The sequence below is a fragment of the Euprymna scolopes genome, chromosome 21 (genome assembly GCF_053919585.1).
Source record: "Euprymna scolopes isolate OS-2025 chromosome 21, ASM5391958v1, whole genome shotgun sequence".
In the NCBI taxonomy this organism is placed as follows: domain Eukaryota; kingdom Metazoa; phylum Mollusca; class Cephalopoda; order Sepiida; family Sepiolidae; genus Euprymna; species Euprymna scolopes.
The window spans coordinates 46,754,898-46,776,949 of NC_136502.1; the positions used below are offsets into that span (position 1 = coordinate 46,754,898).

Here is a 22,052-nt window from a genome sequence, read left to right on the forward strand (position 1 = left end):
ATACTCTCAGGTGTGAAGTAATATTCTAGCATGGTTTGGTTAGGTTGTTTTGTTTTACGGCATATCAACCCTTTTTGGATTATTTAATGCCGAATCCAGTTATTTTGTAGAAGGTTTTTATTCTCCAAGCATTTTGTATCTTTAATCGCTAGTTTGTAATGTTTGGTTTGGTTTGGTTGTTTTATAGTGGATTTTATTGTTTTTGTTCCCTGCCCTGCAGAACATGAATGAGTTTTGCAATGGGAAAGGAAAAAGGGTTACAGTATAAATGTTTGGTTCATTTTAAGTTAGGAATCAAGTCAGGAAAGGGGGGGGGGAGATAGAGAAAGGGGAAATGGGAAGAAGAAAAGGGGGGGGAGGTGAGTTGTTTTTGTTTTTGCAGAACATAATTAAGTTGTATAAAAGGAAGTAGATAACTAAAAAGCATCAATGTTAGGTGCATTCAGGAAGCCAATATCTTCAGACAGCCTGATCTGGGAGCTCGAGTTTTCTAGCATACTAGAGGGAACTCACCTAATTTGCAGCAGCCTTTTATATATGTAAAGTAGCAGGGGAAGGGGCGCTTGGTGTTGCCTGGTCATAAAATACGGTCAAATAAATTAAAAATAACAGGACAAGTGCCATCTTATCGTGTTATTAAAAGAAAAAAATGCTGTGTGGTGGCGTGCGTAAGAAAGTTGGGAATTTTAAAAGATAGGAGAGAGAAAACGTTATTAAAAGAAAAAGAAATGCCACATGGTGGACACGAACCACAATGTCATATATCCTTATCGATTGGGTCACAACAATATAGATGTTATCTGCAAATTTAGTTTTTTAAAATGAAAGAATCAAACGGCTGTTTGTGCATACATGATTAATAAACAGCATTGAAACCAACATTTTTACCAGACCCCCCCCCTTCAAACAAAACAACATTTCTATGGGAAATAATTGACAATTTTTTCTAATGTTTTGATATTATCTATCCACGAGATCACTCTTTCTAAATGTATTGGGTTCATGGCTGTTCGATGTGGATGACAAAAGATTTTAGTGTACATACAAACACACACACACACACACACACATAAATGGCTGAGATTTATATAATAGACTAACAGTGGTACCCGGCGTTGCCTGGGTATGGAGAGGTTTTATGGTAAGGGTATTAAGCAACATAGTTCTAAAAAATGTTTCAAACATAAAAAAAAAATTAATCAACCCCCTATAAAAAATGAAAATAGCAGTGAGTACCCATGCGAGTGCAAAAAAAAATGTAGTAGGCAGGCAGCCTCAAACCTGTAATGCTAAGAGAAAAAGGAGGTGAAAAAAAGTGAATGATTTAGTCGCTGCGCCCACCGCGACAAACGATGCTGGCCACATTTGAAATAAGGCTAGTCATTGCAAAGCATATGATGACTTTTCCAAAATGTCGACGAAAAAAGTGACCCCCTCCTTGTAAAAAACGGTGCAGTTGAAAGTAAAAGAATGAATGTTTTTAGCCAATTTTTGGATATTTTTCATCTGAGAGACTGAGCTTTCAAATGATACCAATTTTGTTAGTGTTGGTGACGTGTATCAATAGTTTTAACGAGATACATACATTCACACACACACTAAGACAGATGAGATATATATTATAGACTAGTCTGGGTGCCCAGTGTTGTCCGGATGTTCGGAGGTGTGTGTTGAGCAAAAACAAAAGGTGGTAGTAGGCAGGCAGGCTCGAACCCATACTGCGAAGGAGGAAAAGAAAAAAAATGTGACGTCTTTGCTGTTGCGCCTATCGCTAAACTGGAAGTGACGAATGTTTAAATTAACGCTAGTCAATTTAAAAGAGCGGATAACTTTTGAAAATATCGGTGAAAAAAGCGACCGCTCCCTGTAGAAAAGTGCCCAGTTGAGGATGAGGGAATTAATGTTTTTAGCCAATTTTTCGATATTTGTCATTCAAAGAGTCGAGCTTCAAAATGATACCAATCTCGTGAAAATCCGTTGCCTCTGTCAAAAGTTTTAGGCAGACATACAAATATACATACATTTAAACAGACAGATGAGATATATATTATAAACTAGCGAGGGGTACCCGGCATTGCCCGGGTGTTTGGAGGTGTGTGCGTGGAAACTCCGGGGGTGGGGGTGGGTAAAATTTAAAAAAAAATGTTTTGGTAGGTAAGTATGAGGATCGAACCCAAACCCTTGAGGCAAAGTTGGAAATTAAAGCGTGAAAAAAAAGAGTGCAACGGTTTTAACCATTGGGCCACCGCGAGATGGTAACGGAAACACATTTGAATTTATTTAATTACTTGGATTTGGCAGGTGCACGTTTTAATGACTTAATGAGGTCAACTTTTGACTGCAGGGTAGCATTTCATTTAGTGCAAGAATGCTTTTTTTTTTATTTTCCCAAGACGTTGGGGGTAGGGGGAAACAGCTCCCCTTGTCCAAATTGAATAGCAATTGTTTGATATATGGAAAATATTTCCACATTGATCAAAGCTGATTGCTTTCGGACATTTCAGCCGAAAGACGGAAAATACTGCCAGAATTAGTGTCGCTTTTATTATAGGAAAAAGACTAATCCACATGCGACGAGCGACAAATGTTGAATATTTATCTTCCCGAAGTCGAGCAAATTAAATAGACAGGCGAGCTCCGTTGTTAACTCTGAGATATTACGATTTATATGTGATATAAAAAGTTTTAAAAAGTTGTGAACTGACTGACCGCTTCTCTGAAAAACGCCTTTTGTAGACATACAGAAAAAGCGAACACACATACACACATACATGCATTTTAGCTTTTATATTTATAATCTAAGTATATAGAGTGATAAAGAGGGAGAGAGAAAGAGAAAGCTAAACAAACAGATGGAGAGGCGTTACCTAGCAAATATATAAAAATTCTTGTCGCACTTTATTATACTTAAAAAAGGAAAAATATCTTTTATGATTTCATAGAATCTTCTTTTTAAAAAAAATAAAAGGGGTAGAATTGAAACTACACATTCAACACTTTTAGTCTGATACTTTCCCTACTAAGCCATTGAGACATTTGTTAAGTCGATTTAAAATAATACAAGGGCCGTTCCAAAAGTAAGGCCTCCTATTCTTTTATTCCACCCTAATCAAAAAGATTATAAAATAATAAAAAGAGGATATATTAAAAATTTTAAGGGGGTTATTCTCTCATATTTTGGGGTATCCTTGGCCTTTGGGCCAAGATCAAAGTGTAGTCAGAAGATAGATACATGTAGCAAGTCTGTGTGTACAAAAAGGAGCCAAATTTGAATACGTGTTTCCCGCCTAGGTGTGAAACACGCAGTTCCATAAAGTATAACTTCATCTTAAGCCTCTTAGCTAGCCGAGTGAGTGCTTCATCCCTCCCCGACTAGGAAGCCTCCAAGATCCCCACCCTCTCCTAAGTGCAATTTTTTCTTTTCACCCGTCCCTCTAAATTTCACTCATCTTGGCGAGAAAGAAACCAATAACTAGCACCCCCCCCCCATCCAAGGGGCAAGAATTTATTAAAAAAAATGTTTTTTTTCTTGTATTGTTTAAGTGTACTGTTTAATTTTATTTCATGTTCGGTTGGTTCTTGGTTATTTAGATTATAAGGATGATTTTTTTTTCTTTTTTCAAGTTATTTAATGCAAAGCAGTTTTTTTTCTTAGCACAGGCGGAAGTTTTTCTTTTAGATTAATGAAACGGATTGAAGGTGGGGTAAGGTATGGCCTATAGAAGCCATAAAATGAAGCTGGGGGCATTAATAAGTTTTGCTCCGTTGCCAGTTTAAAAAAAATTTTTTTTATTACATTTTCACCCCAAACAAGACACATTGCCACTTTGATGTAGGGGGCTACTATCAGGGACATAAGCTACAGGGGTACTATGTGGGGAGTTGGGCAGCAAGATGTCGGTTCAAGTTACACTTGAACTTCTACATGTCAGTACAGTTGGGGAAGCAGGAATCCGGAAGGGAATTCCAAAGTCTAGCGGTTCTGGGGAAGAAACTACTGGAGTAGAAGGATTTCTTACATCTAGGGATCTTTACTGTGAAGGGGTGGGATTTTGTTGCTTGTCGGGTTTGTCGAGGGTATTTACATCGAGGGGGTACAAGTGCTTGTAGTTCTTCGGAGCATTCACCGTTAAAGTACTTGTAGAACAGGCAGAGGAATGCTACATTTCGTCGATGGGACAGAGGCTGAAGCTTAGATGACAGTTCAGGACCAATTAGGTTGGCGACTCTCTTTTGAACCTTGTCTAGGAGTGAGAGACTAGTATCAGATGCACCTGCCCAAGTATGACAACAATACTCCATACATGGGCGAATGGTGGCCTTATAGAGGTATAGGATACTTTCGGGCATTAGTAGCCTTCTAGGACGGTAGAGAGAACCTACCTTTTTCGCGGCGGTTTCTGTCTAATGGATAAATGAGTGTGGTCTGAGTTCATTTTGGCATCCTTTCTGGTGTTGCTCGAAGGTGGAGGTAGGGAGGTAAAGGCATGATTAGAGTGAAAGAATTCAAAGGGCAATCATTTTGCAGAAGGTTTTTTATCCCTGCAAAAAATTTGGTACTAGTGCAGAGAGTGATCCGGACGTAACTCAGCCACTGCTCGGCTGTCACCGGAACACTGACGTCAACAGTCGGAGTAAGCTAAGCGTCGCCGTAACATAAAGCTGAGCCACTGAAAATGAGGCGCAATGTTTTTCAACGTGGCGCGCGTTGCAAATTCAAAGCAGCAGACAATAAATTAGAAGAGGAAGAAAAGAAAAAAGAAAAAGTAAAAAAAAAACACACACACACCAGTTCTTACATGAACGGAAAAGACACACAAGTTATTAAATTCAGGGAAGGAAGAAAAAAAAGTGTAAAAAAAAAAAAAAAAAGAAGCTTTTAGACACATATCTCCTAGAGTTTATGTGGAGGCAAAGATTTGGTAATGTTCCGTTTGTCTCCATATTAACTCAAATTGCCGAAAGCTACCCGGTTGATGACAAGCTGCTCCCTTGCACATCCGCTACCACCTCTGCGTCCACTTTGTTGGTGTGCGATACTGTCCAACAACAACATAACCTTCCTCCCCCAAAAAAAAGAACAAATATTTCACTTTTCACGTTTTTCTAAAGAAAAAAAAAAGACTTCTCCCCCCCCCACCAAAAAAAAGTTTGGTTTGTTTTTTTTTGTTTTTTTTTAAATGTTTCAACGTTACACGTTTTTCTATAAAAAAAAAAAAAAACCCAAAAAGACCCACTCCCCCACCAAAAAACAGTTTTGTTTCTATTTTACTTGTAACAAAAAAAGAAAAAAAAATCTTTGAAAGTATTGTTTTGGACTTACCAGTGAACCTTTTATTGAACTAACAAATGTTTAAAATTATTTTTCCATAAAAAAAATATTTATATATATAAAAAAAAATGTTATACCATTTTCCTTTATTGCTAATAAAACTTTAAAGTTCCAAGGTAAGTTTTCCTTTTCTTTTTCTGGTAATGCTATGCGACGCTCGGCTTAATTTCCTCGCCGACGTTCGGCTTACTCCGGCTGTTGACGTCAGTGTTCCGGTGACAGCCGAGCAATGGTGAGTTACATCCAGATCACTCTCTGCACTAGTACCAAAAACTTACACAACCTTTTTACAGAAGGTTGAAAATAATTGCACGTAAAATGCGCAAGGTTTATTAATCTTTAAAAATAATAGTGAAATAATAAAGTTTGTCATTTGCCAAAATATTTGTATCGGTTGTCTTAAATTAAATAAAAGTTTTTTGTTTTTTTTACAAGAGAGTCACCACTTATCAAGGTCCAAAGGCTGTTTAGGGATAAGGGTTAATGAATGTAACATGGTAGTGTAGTGATCATTAGTGTAAGTTGCATACAATTTTATTATTTAAGGAGAGTGTTCAACAAGAACTTGTTTACATTAGACTTGAAGCCTACCATACTGTAGTCGATTGGCAAGCAGGCCAATGGAACTGAGTTCCACAGGTAGGTACTTCTAAGAAAGAAGCTGAGTCCGTGACATCTGCATTTAGATTTTGGCACAGATAGAGAATGTGGGAAACTGTTGATAGTGGTTGTAGTTAGTAGAGTGTTTTTTTTTGTGAAAGGAGTCCAGAGATTACACTTGCCATGAAAATAATGATAGAGCAGTCAAAATTGTTTAGGCTTTTTCCATTCATAGTCAGAACTGCTTACACTATGACTGCCAATCTATGGATGCCCATTCAGAATTAACACTAACATTAAATTTTACTTCTGCACATTATTTTATTGTGGAAAAAAAAGAGAAAATAAAAATTATTCTCCTCCCCACACATTTTGGTGGTGGTGGGGGGGACTCAGAGAAAATGTACACTAAATATTGTATAAGCACTTTATTTTATTATAGAAAAAAATGAGCCCTTCCCCATTTAGAGGCAACTCCCCTCACTATAGTAGCCATCCCGCTGAGGCTCACCAAAGGAGTGTACGCCATCTACCAGCAGCTCGGAGATGAATCTGGCCTGGAGGAGGTTAGACAGACACTATATGCAGCCTTTGCTATGGATCCCTTCATCACCTGGAGGCAGTTCACGGAACTGCGGCTTGGGCCAAATGAGACAAGGCTGATTTAAGGAAGCTGGCCGCACCATTCAGTGGAGTGAACGTCAAAATATTAGGATGCACCTTTTTGGCCAGACTCCCGGACAACGCGAGCCGACTGCTGCGAGCATCGTCAAGGCAGAGTGAGCTAGGGCTGGACGAGTTGCTGGGCAGAGCTTGGAATATTTTAAAAGACAATGCGGAGTCTGTTTCAGCAGCCATGAAGGCACCTGCATAGCCAACAGAAGATGTGAAGTGCTATAAATGTAGCGGGCTAAACCATTTTTCAAGAGACTGCCGAAGCGGTGTGAAGGACATGCCTGACCGAGGGATACGAAGATGCATGCATTGCTACTGGTGCAACAAGTTGGGCCACATAGCGAGATGTTGTCCAGGAAACAGGCAAGGAAAGTAAGCTATAGCGCCAGTCTTCTTCCCATATTGCTGTTAAACAAGGCGGTACTGGCGGTGAGGGTGTGCATCAATGGGTGTGAGTGCTTTGCGCTTGTAGACACCCAGTTCATGCCAACTCTCATGTGCAAGGTATGCTATGATACATGGGACAAAATGGTCCCAATGCTGACAGTTGGCAGGGGCTCCCTAGCCTCTTGTGAAGTAAGCATCATGCATAGGAGTATCGGCGATGGACCCTCAGTAGCCGTGCAAGCCCTGGTTATAGACGGTGAGCTGCTTGTTACGACCTGCTTCTAGGAATAGACGCTATCAAAGAATTGGGTGGTGATTGACGATGAGAGTTGGGCACGGTACACTGAAGTGGGTCTCGCTCTGGGCACAGCCGTGGAACTGGAGCAGCCTGACTTTCGTGCTGAATTCGACCAGCGCACAAAGTCCTGGACGGTATCCTGGAAATGGTCGAACAAGCAGCCGCCAGGAGTTGTACAATAGAGTGCCGGAATATAAGATTCCCATAGCATGAAAGTTTTTGCTTCCATCAAGACCTGAGGTTTTGGGGAAATAATATATATATATATATATATATATATATATTCTAGCAGGGGTGCCCGGCGTTGCTCGGGTGTTTGGAGGTGTATGCTGTGCAAAAAAAGCAAAAAAAAAACAAAAAAATGGTTAATTTTTTAAAACTTTGACCCCTATTATGACCCCTTAAAATTTATAGTTTCGGGCTCAAATCACTTTATTAAGTTAGATCCAGGTTCAAGGAACCTATATCTAAAATTTCAAGTGTCTAGACCCAAAATTGTCGGAGGAGTTTGGTAGAGTTCTTAAAGGTCAAATCGTTGAAATTTGACCCCTTAACAGCCAAATTTCTGGCTGACACCTGTCACATCGATTTTCCCAAATCTCAGTACCCGGTATTTCAAATTTCGAGTCTATAGACTAAAAATTGACAGAGTTATTGCGTAGGGAAATGTACACAGACAGATAGACACACAGACAGACACGTTCACTTTTATATATATATATATATATATATATATATATATATATTAGTGGCCTGGCAAGGCCACAGAGGAGACAACCAAAGCAGCAAAACTGAAGCTGGCCTGCAGGACATTATATATACAAATGTAGGCAAACTTGGGAATATTTTATTGGTTTAAAAATATACCTTCTTTTTTACTAATAGTCATAAAAATTTTAACCATCTGTAAATTTTCATGTAGTTTTGTCCTATAGAACCAAAGATATGAGCATTTCTATAATCTATTTTTGACTACCACTATATATATATATAAATTTAGTTGTTAAATTTAAATTCTGAAAATCAAAATATAGACACATATATTCGAGTTAAGAATTTATTGTTCGACAAAAGGAATATATAGAAAAGGGGTTATATTAATTTCCTTAATCCATGGATTTTCAATTGGCAAGTTTTAGTCTCCCCTCCATCAAGGCCAAAGGTTTTGGGGAAATATATATATATATAATTTCATGTATATACAAGCATAATATTATAAGATTACATCATAGATTATGTGTAGGTTTTTTCTTTGACAGTGCTCAATACACTAGCATGGCTAACTATAAAAATATATCAGGGGAAGTGTACTTAGTCTGATAATTACGTGCAATATGAAAGATGGATGCCTCTGTGTAGCTTAATTGCCATAGATATAGTTTCATATTATTTAACAAATTCTAAACAAAACTTTTTACATCCCTGCCTCCACAGAAAAAAAAATCAAATCACACCTTTGATTTACTTACTTTTAAAAAAATATTTAGGATACAAAACAAAAACATTTTATCATATTATCCAAAAACAATCAAACCACCTATTCCCATAATGTTTTTGGAGAAGAAATTATAAAAATAACTCCAAAAGTTTTCCTGATTTTCATTAACACCTACTTGATTACTTATTTTTAACCAAAACAGGAAGTCTTTACTCTCAGGAACTAAATCTGATAGGACACTGTTTAGTAGAACTTTTAGTTGGGCATTCATCTAGTCTCCCATATATATCAAGTTTCAAGTCTGTAGACCAAAAATGAACAGAGTAGTTTGCTAAAGTTCATTTCGCACTGATAGAAAAGGTCATATATATATATATATATATATATATATATATATAAAATGAAAATTACAAGTGAATTTACCAAAATGATCCAAGATGGTAAAATTAAAGTAAATTATAAATATTAAAGAATTAATATTTATAAAATTATCTCAGCCAGATATAAAAGCTCGATAATACCAAATAGGAAATAGAGCTTATAATACGAGCAAACAGTTAATGAAATATGTTAAAAAACACTTTGAAATGAGTTAAAAACATATTTAATCTGAAAAGGAAACACTAGATAAATGGATAGTCCTTAATCCGCGGAGTTTTGAAGAAATACTCTCCTTCTCATCAGAGGGTAGGAATTAGCAAAATGCGGGATCGGAAAGTGTTTTTTAACATATTTCATTAACTGTTTGCTCATATATATGTATATATGTATATATATATAAAAGAGAAAAGAAATTAAAACTGTAAGTTGAACTTTACAATCAAATTTATTGTTCGACTGAATACTCAAAAAAAAAAAAAACAATTCACAAAGTCCTTATTCCAAAGTTTTAAAGAATACTATTCATGCTATTCTTCTCATCAGAGGACAGAAAGAAATCAGCAAATTTATATATATATATATATATATATATATATATATATATATATATATATATATATATAAAATGTAAGTTTAGGAACAAATTTTAATTTACAAAATATTAAAAAATATGAAAATAAAAATTTGGTTACACATATTACCCCTAACTGGCCCGGAACCGGGTACTTATTTAACATTATATAGGAAAGTGATCTCCCACTCTAAATTCTGAATATGTATTTATTAATTTTTATTCCTTTTTTGCAGATATTTTTTTAGGCTGTTTACAAGTAATCACCCCTCCCCCTTCAATAGAATCTGATTTTTATTCTTGGGTAAACTATGATAAATATGACAGTGAAAAATACCAAACAATTAATTTAGAATTTAGACTGGGGGATCAGTTTCGCATATAAATTAATCTTAAAATAATCCTTCATTTCGGTACCATTGTAGGTTTTTAGGCCAGTTATCTGTTTTTTCTTTTTTTGCTATGGGATCATAGGCATATGTTTTTTTTTTGGGGGGGGGGGGATACTTTGTATACAATTATGTATGATTTTACAATCTTGCCACTCGGACTTAGAATTAGTGAAAATGGCAAATATTTATATACAAAACTGATTTCTTACTCTAAATACTTAAATGTTTTATTTTTATTTTTTTCGCCAAGTTTTTTTTTTCTTTTTAACATGTAATCGCCTAAAAAAAGTAGAATTTCATTTTTCTGGAGGAAAGCAGTAGCTGAGGGTGTTAATTTATGAATTTACCAAAACAAAATATCGGTCTCCGATCACTATTTTCGGTCTTCTTTCTCCTACTGAGGGAAAAATACTTGTGCAGTTTACGGGCCGTGAGACAATAACGTTAAAAACCATTCTTAAAATGGGTAGGAGGGAGCCTTAGCCTTACTTTTTTCAACTATCCTGTACTTTTACCTAACGATTTAAGAAGCAAAAGATACCGTAAAAGTAATTTTAACTTGAAAATCTTATCTAAAATATTGCACGGTTCTTACAACTACACAATTACAAAAAAAAAAACAAAAAAAAAACTGACCCCCCCCTCCCCCTCAGGGCAATCAAGAAAAAATACAAAATAATTTGTTTGAAAAAACAACAAAAACGTTTGCTCTGTTGGCCGAGCGTTCGGGTTATTCCTATTTACTTTGCCTCCCCACGAGGGCAGAGTTAGACACCAGAGTCGTTTTTAATGTGGAGAAAAGGAACAAAAATAAAAATTGTCTTAGTCGTGAAAGATTTCTCCTCCTCCACTGACTGAGAACAAAAAATTGAAGTGTAGCAACTGTAGCATCAGAACAGATATTACACTTTATATATATATATATATATAAACAATAAAATAAATTGGTAAACAAAATTTTATAAAAAGTAGCGAAACGACTTTATGAAAGTCATGGGACGAGGTGACCCTACCCTCTTTAAAAACAAAAAAAGGGCCAAAAAGTCTCTCTTATGGAATTAAGAGCGTTCGGGTTCGGGTATATGTACGTCAAGACTCGGAAATCTCCCTAATTAATGGGTAATGTCACTAAATCTAGTATTGAGTTGATTGCGAGAAAATAAAAATCTGTGTATGCATTAAAATATGTTTTTATGTTAAATATTATTACGTGAGAAGTCATTTCGAGTTAATATTTATTTTAAACATCTAAACACAAAAAATACACGATTCAAATATGTAAACATGGCTAAAAAAAAAACCCTAAAAGATGGCCATGTTAGTTTTTAAGCAATGTTTATATATTTAAATCGTGTATTTCTTGTGTTTATGCTTAAAATCATTACCAATTCTTGTTGGTCTCTAAAGCAGTAGCATCTCTATTTGATCAACACAAGATTCATTTTGGACTTAAGGAAGGATTAGTAATTCAATAAATGGTGCTTGTTTCTTCATAATACGGACCGAACCAAACCGACTTTCACCAAACTAAACTTAGTTCAGGCTTCGTATTGTGTAAAAGTACCGAATACAAAACGAAGCAGTAACTTTCAATCAACGTATCAACAAAACCACGCCGGGATTTTTTTTTATTTTTTTATCCCCGCACCAATATCAACAGAGATCAGACCATTCCCGAAATGACCTGTTGATTGCGGTGTAGAGTTAGTCTTGTGCAGTTCTAGGAGGTAGATCCACTTTCCCAGGCTTCAAATATTTTCCTAGTAAACAATTTTAAGTGAGTAAAAAGAAACATTAAGGGTTAAATTGAAGATTCTAGCTTTAAGATGGATGCCATAGAAACAGCATTATCTTAACCAAATTAGTTCTAGTTTTATGACACTTTGGTTCAATTAATTAGCAAACAATGCAGTAATAATTGTATTGTTTAGTCATTGAAGTAATTGAACCAAATTGTAATAAAACTATAAATAATTTGGTCAAGATAATGAATATTGTTTCAATGGCAGCCAACTTAAAGCTGAAATCTTCAATATAACCAAGGAGATATATTAAGTTAATTTATTATCGTACTAACGTATAGAAATATAACTAATAATTTGTATTTTTATAGAATCACTCCCATTTGGGGGGGGAGGGGTGTTGCCACCCGGACTTAGTATATTGGTAGGGTTATTTTTATTTTTTTATTTTTACGTTGCTGAAAAAGTTTTTTTTGCTGGTGGTAATTCTATAAAATTACTCAATAACTTAATTACTTACCTTTAACAAGCTGATGGAGGGGACACAAAAAAGTATACAATAGCAAACAATATATTGAATATATTTTTTAAGTCTGTACTTTAACAAAAATAAAATATTAGCCACACTGATAAGCTGCGATACAGCGAAATAGTCTGTGATTGACTGCATAGGCCCCTCCCCTCTCCCATCATTAGCGATAGCTCTTCACAGAAAAATAGCGCACTCAGAGATTAAGAAAATAAAAACTTTAATGTAATTATCTAGATCTCACTTACTGTAGTAAGCCGGTGCCGCTGGCGTAACGGTTAGAATGGTCGCCTGTTGTCAAAACAGGGTTTTGATCCCAACTTGAATTATTTGCTTGCCCAGCCACACTGAGGAGCTGTGATACAGCGAAACTGTCTGCGGATGACATATATATGTGTATGTGTCAGTTGGGTGGCACCCACTTGCAAGAGGACAGCGTGACCTTCAATAGGAAGACGAAGTCATGGGAGGAGGTGACCCTCTTGAAATCTGATCCGGTCTCTCACTCACGCGCGTTTTCATCGCTTTCCGTACCCTTTTTCCCGATCTTCGGTCTCCATTTTCAACAAATAATGCCTTGGAATGATAAAGACCTCAACGGTGAAATCAAAATTACGATATAAAAACAAATTCTGGCCCAAAATATGGGTTCAACTATGGACTGGACAGAACAAAGGCAACCAAAAACCGGTGACAGCCGGCAAAATGTCTCCTGTGAAAAAAAGTTACGCAACAAATTTTCCATTTTTTTTTCTTTAGTTCTGCTCTAAAATAAAGTCTAATTTTTTTTAGTTTGCGAGAAAAATGTAGTTTTAATACAACGATAAACATGTTTGTACGTTAATATATTTGTACGTCCAGGATTCACTTCTAAGCTAATTAACCGATTATTATGAATTTTGGAACACAGCTGTTAGGCGTAAGGAAGCATAATGTGGGCTATATTTACTTTTTTTATTTTTTACTTGGGAGTCACCACTTATCAAGATTCGAAGGCCACTCGAGGATAAAGGTTAATAATGAATGTAAGGTGGTAATGAAAGTGTTCGACTGAGCTTCAATCTATGGTCCCCCCTCGCAAAACTTTCACAAGAAACACTCGTCTAGCTGTAAACATTATCAATAATTCCCCCCACTCTTTATCTGTGCCTAAACCTAAACGTAGATTCCATGAACAAAGCTTTTTTATTAGAACTGCACGCCTGTGGAATTGTCTTCCATTTTCCTGCTTTCCGGCTGACTACAATATGGTTGTCTTCAAGTCTAACGTAAATAAGTTCTTGATGAGCCGTTCCATATAAATTATCAAATTTAACAAATTTTCATTACTAATGGTTATTATATTGTCCAATTTCTACTGTACACTCTTTAACCCTTATCCTTGAGTGGCCTCTTGGCCTTGATAATGAGTTGATACCTATGAAAAAAAAAAGAAAAAGTCCAATGTGAACAAGTTCTAATTGAATCGTCCCCCTAAGTAATCCAAGTTTCAAAATTCCCACTGTTTACTATGCTAAAATCACAATGACTAATGTATACCTATTAACCCTTATCCTCGAGTGGCCTCTGGGCCTTGATAAGTGGTGACACCCTTGTAAAAAAAAAAAAAAAAATGTAGTAGTCGTTAATGTTGTAAATGGAATAGAAATTGATTTACGTTGAATTTGAAGTCTACCATGTTGTATTCAACCGGGAAGCAGGGCAGCGGAACAGTGTTCCACATTCGAGCAATTCTAATTTATTTTTATGCAAAAGGGGGTAAAAAATAAGATATAGAAACCCTTCGCGTAAATATACTTATTGACGATTTTTGTGAAATTTTACGAATATATATTAGACATCGATTTGTAAATATTCATCAAAGTTCAGTTTATTTGGAATATTTACCAATGTAAGGGCAATGATATTAAGACCTTTATCATCCAATCTATTCTGTATTATTTTCACTGGTCGCCATGTTTGTTTTTGCACACGCATTCAATTTTTGCGAAATTAATAGATGAAAAATCTTTTATATAAAAAGATGTGAGTGTTCTTGTCGAGTGGTTCCAATGTGGGTGGTCAATTTACTAGAACATTGTATTAGAAACTGAGCACCCCTTACAAATATTGATTTTTTTTTTTTTAATATATGATATGGTAGATTAGTGTCCAATCGATAATAATCCATCGGAAATAATTGAAAAAAGGCACTAAGAAAAAAAACATTAATACCAGGGGCGGGTCATTGTACAGGTTCACCCTAGATTTTTTTCATTAGCAGCCTTAAAAAATATCAGGAAATAATAATTAAGTAATATTTAACGGTGAGACTTATTTAAGAAAATGGAAATTGTAGAGTTATAAATTTTAAGCCCCACCACGCAATTTTTAAAATGTCTTGAACTTATGACTCCCCCTCTCTCTGTTCCCTCACCCCCCCTTTAACTACCAAACTTGAAAAAGTGCTAACGATTACATGTCTCATTGACCGCTACGTGGCCAAGTAGTGAGTGCTCATTTTACATTAAGTTTATATAGGAAACGGATCTCCCACTCTAAAACGTTAAATTTTTATTATTTTTTATATTCTTTCTTTCATATTATATTTAAAGGCCGTTGAAACGTATTAGCCACAACAAACTAGATTTTTATTTCTTTTTAGAGGATAAACTATGCTGGGTTAGGTCATAAAAAATACTGAATACATTAAGAGGATTTTAGAGGGCATAATATGGGCACAATTTGGAAATTGCAATATTTAGAAATTTGGCTTAAATTTAATCCATAGTTATTAGACATCAATTAAGCAAAAGTCTTTGAATTTCAATTTCTTCTGAAGACTCCTTTAATTGGAAACATCTTTTAGAATCCAAATCCTGTAATATATTTTGATCAAAATCCGAATAAGGATTCTAGAGCTAAGATTTAATATCATTATGTCTTGAGTTTAGTCTTTATAAGGGAATATGAAAGCGGTGCAAAACTGTTTGAAGAATTAATTTTACCTATCCTGGGATGGGTATTCTTCGAGTTCTATTTTAAGTGTAATTCTACACTGAATAAAAGTTCCCAAATTACAGATGCAAAACAAAAATTTCAAACTGAAGCTCTACACGTCCAAATGAGATTCTGAATTTTGTGTGAGCATATATATTATAGATTAACACCCTCTGCAAAATCACCCCCACCCCCAAATTAGATTCTACATTTTTATAAGTGACTAGCAGTTCAGCCCAGCTTTGCTTAAGCCTTATGTACTGTTAAAAACTTTATATGCATATGTATGGTTGGTTGTTTTTGTTTTATGGCATATCAACCCTTTTCAGGTTATTTAATGCCGAATCCAAAGATTTTGAAGAAAGATTTTTTAATAGAATATATTTGCTGTTTTCAAGTCGGTTTCTATTTAACCCATAATTGGGATCCTAACAGGTACTACCACTCCGGGTCAGAGTGGACCTGGGAGCAATGGCAATTAAAGGGTGGCTCCACACTCCCCAAAGCCTGCAAGCTGAGGCCTCACCACTGGATATAGTTTAAGGTCATATCCAGGACCACATATGTATAGTAATGCCTTCTATATAATAGGCTTCCTTAACTACCATAGAGAAAAGTTGCTAGAGACCACAGAGATCAAATTTTCTTTTACTTTCATCCCAATTTTGACTCATTAACATTTATTGTTTTGGGCTCAAATCAAATTAAAATGTCTGACCCATATCCAAGTAACCTATAAAATTTCAAGTGTTTAGACCCAAAACTGGCAGAGGAGTTTGGTAGAATCTGCAAAGGTCCACTCTTTCAACTTTGACCTCTTGGCAGCCAAATTTTCGCCCAAAAACTGATTAAAAAGATTGCTGAAAATCTGAATACCTTTATGTAAAATTTCAAATGTTTAGACCCAGAATTGGCTTAACAGTTGACTAGAAACTGCAACGGTCAAATCTTTTGAACTTTGACCCCTTGGAAGCCAAATTTTCAGCAAAAAAAAAAAAAAAAACAATTAAAAAGCTTGCCTTATGTCTGAATACACTTTATGTAAAATTTCAAATGTTTAGACCAAAAATTGGCTGATTTATTAGAGATCGCAGAGATCAAATTTTTTTTAACTTTGACCCCAATTTTAACCCCTTAACATTTATTGTTTTGGGCTCAAATCAAATTATAAAGTAACCTATATCTAAAATTTCAAGTGTGTAGATCCAAAATTGGCGGAGAAGTTTGGTAAAGTTCTCAAAGGTAAAATCGTTGAACTTTGACCCCTTAACAGCAAAATTTTTGTCCGAAACCTGATTAAAAAGATTTTCCAAATCTTAATATCCTGTATGTCAAATTTCGAGTCTGTAGACACACACACACACACACACACACACACACACACACACACACACACACACACACACACTACCATGCCTATCTCATTTACACACATATAAATAAATGTGCTGCTAGTCGAAATAAACATGCCTACTAAATTTCTTCTTACGCACAAAACCACTCTTCTTTCACCAGAACGTTCTTGGGACTCTCTGAATTTTCGTATTCCAAGAACTCTTATTTTTCTTTGTTTCAAATTTTCAATAAAAATCAATTAATTTTATCTGAATTAATTTTGTAATTCTTCCATAATGATATTGTCTTACGTTAGAAAGAAATAAAAATTATCGTTTCATTACAGCCATTTAGACGATCGATAACTGCTTAAAAATCAAAAACTAAACAAAATACTGGTAGAACATTAGATTTTCGCACGATTGGTGACATTTATTTAATCGGTTTCTACCACTATTTTGTTTAGTTTCAAGTTTTGAGCGATTATTGAGGTCCTAAATGGTTGTAACAAAACCAACATTTTTTTCATTCTAACTCAACAGACTAACCAATACTTTTGTTTCAAAGTAAATAAAACTATTAAAATAAGTTAAACTACAAAAAAAAAAAAAAAAACTTATCCAGGTAGGTAGAAGAGTAACTTATCTTGCCTTTGGTAACATTTAGTTGTTACATATTTACCTTTATTCAAAAGAAAACATTTTTACCAAAAAAGAAATCCCATACCCCCCCAAAATTCTTACACCTTTTCTTATAAAAAACAGAAAACATACACATTCAAAACTTATCCTTCTACCCACCCCAAAATGTAAAAAGTTTTCCTAACTATTTCTTACATAAAAAATAACAAATACATGTATATCTGTAAAAGTGAGAATGAGTGTGTGTGTGTGTGTGTGTGTGTGTGTGTGTGAGGACACTTCTCAACCTATATACTCAACGAATTTTTGATCTACAGACTTTAAATTTATTATATAGGGTATTCAGATACGTGGAAAATTTTTAATCGGTTTTCATCTGGAAAAAAAGGGCTGCTAAGAGATAAAAATTGAAAAATTGGTACGTGGGCATCATCAGATTTTTATCTGTTTGACAACTGTTTCAACAAATGTGCATGCATCAATCGTTTGTATGACAGATTATTTATGTTAAGAATAAGTAGGTTTGAAAACAATTTTTAAAGATCGTGCCAAACTAGCCTAATAGTTATCGTACTTGACTCACTGTCTTAGGGTTTTGATTTCAATATATGACAAAAAATGTAATTAGTTTCTGATAAGTGTTGTTATTTTTGTAGCATTTTTAAATTTGATTAGTACTCGGCATATTCTGGTGGTTAATGTCAGCTGCCGGGTAAGCCCAAGACAACATTTATAGAAATCCAGGCTGATAACTGCAGAAGTACTTATATGAGAGAGAGAGAGAGAGAGAGAGAGAGAGAGAGGTTTGTGACCCAACCACCTATGATAGTCAAAAATTGCCCCAGAAGGAGCAAATGAGAGCTGAATTAGAGCTTTATTTATGTGAGTAATCCCAGGGTACCCTTACTGGTTAAAAACAGTTTAATTGCTAATGCAAAATACACGAAGGAAAAAATAATTTCGGGAACATTGACGGTAATATTGTTGTGTAAAAAGGATTATTACATGTTATCGAGCAATGTTTTGTCTTCGAAGCGACCTTAAGGTCAAAGCCACGATTTGGCCTGTATAGGAAAATGGATAATGAAAAAATTTGGTTTCTGTCGGACGAATCACCTAATTGGCATGCACACATGATGTAGCAAATTACTCAATTAACGCAAATCAGAGTGTGACATAATGAATAGGGATTTGTTGGATGAGAACCTCAGATTCGCCAAACCTCACCGACCCCTAGCTTTAAAAGGAGCCGCAGAGTGATTTTAGAGTGAGTCGTCAGTTGCCAATCATCAGTCAAGAGTCGAAAGTTGGGTCTGTCAATCCCCCTCCCTAGTACTCCCCTGTTCTCTAACCGTCCAAAAAAGAAAGGAAAGAAATTGGTTGTTGAAGAAAAAAAGTCCCGTTTATCTAAGTAAACTGGTGTTGAAAGAAAAGATATTGCATATATTTTTATCTCACTTTCCTCCTGTTTATAATTGTACAAAAATATTTTTCTTGTAATCAGAATTTATTTTAATAATTAATTCGTACAAACAAAAATCCAAGTTTGCATCTAGAGTCAGCTATTCGTCACTTACAGATCTTGTGATTAACTTGCAGATGAATGATACCAAATTGAAGTAATCTCTTTCAGTGAGCAGCAAGCAATAGGAGAGAGTGGCCAACCTGGCATTGTACATCTGCCCCATGGCACGTGTCTACTCTGTAGACTTTGTGTTGAGTAGTTTGGACCTGTGGAATTTTTTTTCTATGGTGTTTCGCCTTCTTTTTGTTCTTTACCGGTGAGTTGCTGCTGGGGTAGGAATCTCGCTCTGACTTATTACCATGGAAGCGACGAAGACCATGCTATTGGACCTTCGTGGGTGTTCAAATCAGAACCACCTAGAACTACACTTATGTACTGGTAGAACACCGCGTTCTTCCTCATGCTGTATATAGGTGGTTGGATCACAAGTTAACATAGAGATTAAGGGAAATTAAGTACCTATAAATGCCCCAATTCCCTCTATTTCTGTGTTGCAAAAGGCAATATTCTGACTTCCTATCATTGAATCCTCTTTGACTGTTTATGCCTGCTAACTTGGCATTTATAAGTTCTTAATTTGCTTAAATTCCTGTGTTAATTTCTGGTTGCCCGTTGATAAAATGCTAGCCTACGGAGTCAAGGGTGACTTTGTGGGTGGGTTTGAATCTCCCAACTGGTAGTAATTATCACTTCCTACACTGATGATTGCATGAGCATGAAAAACTAGTGTCTGTAGGTATAAAATAACTTGATATTTATTTATAAAAATATGATCTATCTCTCTAATGCATGCTTAAGAAATTAGTTTCTCTACGTTCTAATATATTTCAGTTATTTTATGAACCTAACAAATAATCATCCCTAGCGACCCCAGATGGAATAATAGAAGAAATTACAATGGTATCTTTAGATTAATTGACAAAAAAATTGTTCTAACTGTAAACATGTCAATTTCTATAACACACTGTGGCAGTTACATAAACCACTTGGCCTTCGGGACAAGATCAAAGTGTAGTATCTGTTCCGGCAGATACTGCAAGCTATGACTAGCTATGACTAGCAAAGACAAGATGTGGGGGCAACCCCACATGCCTGACCTTTAACCAGCTCCCATTTCCCACCTCTCGGGAGCTGGTCCCCTTTTCCCCTTCCCCCTCCCTTCACTCCTCACATTAAAAATCGGCCTTGTGCCTAATTTGCTCGGTGGGGTAGCAAATAAATACCATCTGTTCCGGCAGATACTGCAAGCAAAGACCATATGTGGGGGAAACCCCACATATAAGACCTTGGTCAATGTAGGGGCAACTCTTCATACCAATTGTCACTATCCAGCTCCCCTACTCCCCGGGGAGTTGGTCCCCATTTCCCCTTCTCTCCTCACTTTAAAAATCGGCCTTGTGCCTAATTTGCTCGGTGGGGGAGCAAATAAATACCATCTGTTCTTCAGATGCTGCACTTCTATTTCTTGTTCTCTTTCGGTGGAGGAGAAATCCTTCACGACTGAGACAATTTTTATTTTTGTACCTTTTCTCCACGTTAAAAAACGACCCTGGTGTCTAACTCTGTCCCGTGGGGAGGCATAGTAAATAGGTACATGATTGAATTCAATTTATTTTCGTTATTTACATGCAATCTATCATGCAGCTTGGCGCATGCGTTGTTATGTCCAGACGTGTGTTCCAAAATGCCACAGTAAACGCAGTGCGCATGCTAACGTTTTCAGTTGTTTTTGCACAGTTTTCTTTTGCACTCAAATTTGACCAGTTTCGTGTGAGATGCCGACCTGACAAGATGCTGTATTGTCTTCCCCATTTCTCATCATCACATGTTGAGGAGAGGAATGGCAAAATACAAATTCCCGTTCAATATTAAAGATCTGGACTCCATTACATTTGTATGATACGTGCCGGCTAAACTAACCTTTCTTCTGTTCCTATTTTATTAAACAAAATTGATTAAATTGTCGAGATGTTGGTATTGGCCACCCACTCAAATTGTGATAGATTATAAATAGATATGAGAGATGAATGAGTATAATAAGCTACTCCTTTTCTGTCTTCATTTAAATTACTCTTTCTTCTTCTTTTTCACTTCTTTCGTAGTATTTCGGCATTGGGTTTTTGAGATGGCACTAACTCTAATGCGGATTTAATCTGCTTCCTCTGAAGGAGGAAGTTTCAGGGGAGTATGAAATTCAGAAGCAGTCCTAAGTTGTATGTACATCCCCATTAGGGAAGGTAACGACATTAGGTTTTTGCAGGGGAGAGGTGTCGACTTACCTCTACATACAGAGCCAGCCACCTGGTACTGACTAGGCTCAATGTTCCTATTTACAATGCCTCCCCAAGGGACAGAGTTAGACACCAGGGTCGTTTTTTAATGTGGAGAAAAGGAACAAAAATAAAAATTGTCTCAGTCGTGAAGGATTTCTCCTCCACTGACAGAGAACAAGGAATTGAAGTGTAGATCTGAAGAACATATACTACACTTTGATCTTGAGGCTCAATGTTGCTTAACTTCAGTGATCTAGTGAGAACTGGTGTGTCAGCGTGATTATGCCATATTGATTTTGATTGATTTTTGAGATCCAATCTGAATGAATTCTAAAAAGCAAATGACTTTAATTGCTGCCTTTTTTCTTTCATCGCTTTGTTGAGATTCACTCTCTTCATCAAGTTGGTTTTCACAGAAACGTGTGAACTCAAAACATTTTACAAACAAAAAAATCGTTTCAAATCTAAAAAGTAACAATCCTGTGGGAAATAACACAAGCCTATAAGACAACTTTGTCACCTGAAATCAGAGTTCTTTCAGGCGACACGTGCAACCCTATGTGCCTTGACTCTCACCACGACAACACCCATCCTAGAGGACTAGAATGTGCTAAAATACCTTTAACCCTGCTGTTATTCCTCCAGTGAACACCCACCCTCAAAAAGTGTGCGCGCACACACGCACACACACACACACACACACACACACACACACACACAGAGGAACTTTAAAACAAACTTTCTCGCGATTTCTGTGTACTTCTTATTCAAGATTTAAAAAAACTTTTCAACCAACTTTGATCTTTCAAAGCATACTTTAAATTTTGTAAAATTGATATAAATATATTTTTTTTGTTGATTCATGTTTTCTCACTTTCATTCCAAAATTGCCTTTACTGAGTTAGCAAGTGCTAACTCCTGTTCATAACATCTATGTTTTTATCCAACTTTTTT

The 22,052-nt window shown here is 35.9% G+C and overlaps 1 protein-coding gene across 3 annotated transcripts in view; it reads right to left on the reverse strand.

The window, feature by feature from the left end:
* LOC145242223 (uncharacterized) overlaps positions 1–13,055 on the reverse strand; it is a 33,072-nt gene extending 20,017 nt beyond the window's left edge. For 2 of the 3 annotated variants that reach the window (XM_080105220.1, XM_080105219.1), the window contains exon 1: positions 12,594–13,055. The gene's annotated coding sequence lies outside the window, so the exon portion shown is untranslated. The remainder of the gene's footprint in view (positions 1–12,593) is intronic. The other variant, XM_080105218.1, reaches the window with a different exon arrangement.
* Between the last annotated feature and the right edge of the window lie 8,997 nt (positions 13,056–22,052).